We start from the raw sequence: 4,639 nt of genomic DNA, 5'->3' as shown, positions 1-4,639 counted from the left end.
CTACCATTTATGCTTTGGGAAATGTTTGCTTACAATAAATTTTATGCACTAACGTGGTTTATTGTAATCCATTAGATTGTAAATTTTTTTTTTCTCAAGTATGTCTTAAGCATTACATTAAGACGTCAGCGTGTAAATTTCGTTGTATAAGATTTGTGTGTAAACCTAATACTTCTCTTCTACTTTTCCTCATTGAAAAAGACTAGCTGATCTTCCCCCTCCCAAATGTTTATAAGCTTTTTATAGTTTTATTTTTCTCTAGTTTGAACTCATGCTTGATTTGCTACCTTCCCATGACGAAAACACAGAAACACCACCCCACGCTTCTCCCTAACCATCAGTCTGTCATGCGCACTACTCACGACCTTGTGTGAGCTTCATGTGCCACCGCATCTCTACACGTTGCTAGTAACACATGTGGCCCTAGTGATGGCATCATCATATTCAAAAGATTACCTCAAATTCTTGTCCAAACTTGAGGCATTAAGTGAGAGAGTGAGTGACATATGAAGTAGACTGTGGACCTTACAATATTTATTGTTTTCCATATAAATATTTCGGTCAACATAAAATGAACAATAAATGTTCTAAGACCCATTTATAATATGTCACTCTCTATCCCGCTTAAAGCCTCAAATTCAAGTAAGAACTTGAGATGATATTTTCTTGAAAGGGTCATGTGTATTGGAAAAAGTCAAACACCAGACTGAGGTATGCAATGGAAGTGAATTGACGTGGCATTGGGTGGCAGATAATGTAACGCCCCGTACCCGAGGGTCCGGAGAGTTAACTCATGTCACTAACAAACCTGTCTCTCAAAGCACTTAAAGCTCCAAGGACTTCATGATTAGCACACAATTCATATTTTTTCCAAATAACCATAATAAAACTCCATAAGTTATCATTACAAAACATAAACCAAAAGGGGTCCACAATCTCCCAATAACCTCAAAAATATAACAATACATCTTTAGGTCTCAATAGGTCCAAACAACGTAAAGTACTTCAAATACTCAAGTTAAATCCATCTACTAACAATGGTACTCTAAAGTACCCAATCCTTCCATCCATATCTAGCCAGCTTCAATTCTATTCCTGACCCCCAGCTGGGAAATCAATATCATCTGAAAATATATGAAGATAAGGGGGGTGAGTTATCAACAACTCAGTAAGCAGAGAACATATACTAGCATGTAAACATGAGCCTTTTCAGAAAGTTCAATATGCAGAAACAAAACATTTTATTTTATTTTTTTTTTATATGCAGATCTCAGAAAACTTGTTATCAGAAAATCAGAGCGACTTTTCAAGCATTTCATACTCAAGTCAACAATTCATATTTGAGGATCCATTTCAGATTCAAAAACGCTTTGGCATAACATAACTGAACATATTTATCTTATCATATCATATCATATACCATGTTTAACCCCCGTGGTAGGGTTGTGCTATCCCCGGTGGCCAAACCAGGCAGTATCATGTGGTGAACTTCCCCTTTTTCAATCTCGGAGCCCCGAGTGTGCACACAGGAAAGAACACGTAAAAGGACCACTTTGTTTCCAAAGTGGGTGCACTCATATCATATCATGGTGGTACCAACCATATCACATGAATAGTATCATCATATCAGAACCATATTCAGAACAGATAAGTATGCCAAAGTTTTATCATATCCATATCATATAAAAACACGTGCGAAACATATTCATATCATTTCTATTTGATCAAAAATAGATCCATATCATTTCATATCACATGCATAAAAATTTCAATGATATCATATTCGCTCTTTTGTATATTTCAGAAACATGTCAAATATTGCTCATATCTACACATTTCATGTCAAACATTTCTTTTCTCTTTCATACGTATCTCATGAGGGAATGGAAGACATATACTGAGGTTGTTTTTCATTTTTTTTTTTTTTTAAAAACAACATGCACATTTTTACAAACCAACCTCAGTTCATTTCTTTTTATGCAAATCCAGCATAGGAACCCCGCTTAACTGGACTTTTTAGCTTTTCAAAAATTTCCTCAATAATGCCGAACCAAAATTAATCGTCACCTATAAGATAATCACGTAAATTTCCATAAGTCTCCAATCAATCTCGTATTTTGATATTCAAGCCTACAACTTATAAAATAGTCCATTTTTAATTCCTCAAACTCAAAATTCTCATTATTCTCAACATACCAGCATCACTTTCTAAACTCGTCAATATCCGACTTCGACTAAACATTTAATTCTAACTTATTTAAGAAAGAGATCTTACTATAATTTACAATACAAGGTAACATAACTATAATAAATTCATTATCCTTAGAAATTCATAATTTTATTTAAATAATAATAATAATTCAAAGATATTCTTTTAAAAGGATACGTTAAAATATTCTTTTTAAGTGTTACTTATTAATCTACTTATTAACTATTCCAATAAAATATAAGCCCCAAAAAAAATACTCATTTAACAAAATAAATTCATGCATCTACGCCTAAATAAAACACACTTTACAATCCACGTATTATACTCATGATTTTAAATCCGAAATACATAACATAACTTAATTAAGCTAACACCCCAACACTAACTTTGGAGGCGCACTATAAGAGAACAGAAAATAAAATAAAATAAAACAAAACAATATTATTTCCTACTATTAATTTAATATAATTTTACATATACATCCGTATATATATATATATATATACATATATATATATTTGCACCAGAAAATCCGTATATATATATATACACATATAAATATATATTTACACCAGAAGAAAACAAATAAGTTTACGTAACACTCATGCATATATATATATATATATGTAAGTACACACACAAAAAAAAATTTTCACTTCACATGGTGCGGCGGAAGCACTTACGGAGGGTGGGGGAAAGCACGGCGGCGTGGAGCTGGGGCTGGCTACGGCGGACGAGGGTGGCACCTAGCTGCGAAGCAAGAGAAAGAATGAGAGAGAGAGAGAGAGAGAGAGAGAGCTGAAACCGAGCGGTGAAAAATGAGAGAAGAGGTGGAGGGGAAGATATGGGGAGGGAGTGTCCGTGGCTTACCGAGGGGCAGAGGTAGCGCGCGGTGGACTGATGGTGGTGCGGCGATGGCTGGCGGTGAGGATTGCCAAGTTGGCAGCACACGGATGGAGGGAGGATTCCTCTGTTTTTAGGCGTGAAAACAGGGGAGAGGCTCTTAATCCAGTGGCTGAGAAACCGGACGTGGAACCCGGAGGGACGGTGGCGCACGGCTGGGGGAAAGACTCCGAGTGCTTGAGCTACCGGCGAGACTGTGTGTGGTGGAGTTGCTGCACGGAAGTGGCTCTGCGGGTGGCCATCTCTTGGTGCAGGCTGAGGTTTCGGTTTGGTGCTCTGCAGAGAAACTGTTGGCTTCTGTGAAGAGGGAACCGAGCGGCACTTAGTCTAGGGTTGTAGTTGCTTCATATATATATATATAGATCAAAATAGAAAGTAGATCAAACCTAAATAAAAAGGAAAGAAAAACATGCACGAAAATGGAAACGAGAAACGTGAACCGTGCGATGCGTGGCGTGAACCCGTGAAACGATTTCTGAAAACGTGAACCACGTGCATGGGTCTAGCAATGCTGGGTTTTACAGATAAGCTCAAGAAGGAAGTGGCATAGCCAAGCACAAATAGTACTTTCAAGTAATTGTCCTCATGTATTCATTATGTAATGGTCGGTAGTAGTTACCCTTAAGTTATAAGCGACTAAAATAAATTATGATCATCTTATTATTGTACGTATGATACCCCCATATTGAATTATAAGTGATAAGGGTAGATGGTGTATGAGATTCCACATTATTGGAAAGGAAAAATTCTTACTCTTTATAATATTCCAACTTACAATGGAGTTCCATTAATTGTACCATTGGTTAATCCTTTGGAGTATAACTCATGTGGTTTGGGTCTTCCATTGGAGCATTATTAGAGCTCATATCCCAACCAGAAATTATATTGGACTTGAGCCGAGACACCTACAACATATGGGCTCGATGAGGACGTCGGAAACGTAAGGGGATTATGATACCCCATATTTAAGATAAGTGATAAGGGTACGTAGGTAGCATATGAGATCTCACATTACTTGAAAATGAGAAGTTCTTATTCTTTATAATGTTCTAATCGAGCTCAAATAAGTGTACTATTGATTAGTCATTTTAAAGTGTAGGTCATGTAGTCATGTGGTTTGAGCCTTCCATTGGAACGTTACAATATCCCTATTGAAGGCATCAACATCAACCAAACAAAATAAATTATTACTTCATTTTTCTTGCATAAGCCAACTTTTGCTTTGGGAGCTGGTTTTGGATTTCTCGAGAAAACTATCTTTGCTTTTCTTATTCACAATAAACCAAAGAAGCTGGACCAAGGCCGTATATATGTATGTCTTGTCTCTAAAAGGACAAAAGAAAAGAAATAAATTTTAAACTACTACTTGTGTCAATTGTACAGTGTACTCATATATCTATAGCTTTGAAGCATTGGTTCATTGGTGGGTAATACTGCTGCTTTCAAACGTTGAGATTGTTTAATTCCCACTTACCAAGATTATTATCAAACCAACAACTATATATATATATATATATATATCTACGA

The 4,639-nt window shown here is 36.2% G+C and overlaps 1 long non-coding RNA gene across 1 annotated transcript; it reads right to left on the bottom strand.

Annotated features, from left to right (window-relative positions):
* Positions 1-2,034: 2,034 nt before the first annotated feature.
* Positions 2,035-3,384, bottom strand: LOC118343850. Its single transcript, XR_004797639.1, has 3 exons — positions 3,080-3,384; positions 2,893-2,959; positions 2,035-2,067 (listed from the first exon to the last, which is right to left on the bottom strand). It is a non-coding gene; the product is annotated as an uncharacterized LOC118343850 (long non-coding RNA).
* Between the last annotated feature and the right edge of the window lie 1,255 nt (positions 3,385-4,639).

Source organism: Juglans regia, chromosome 11 (genome assembly GCF_001411555.2).
Source record: "Juglans regia cultivar Chandler chromosome 11, Walnut 2.0, whole genome shotgun sequence".
In the NCBI taxonomy this organism is placed as follows: Eukaryota; Viridiplantae; Streptophyta; class Magnoliopsida; order Fagales; family Juglandaceae; genus Juglans; species Juglans regia.
The sequence above is the reverse complement of the archived record's forward strand: the minus strand, read 5'-3'. Positions and strand labels throughout refer to the sequence as shown.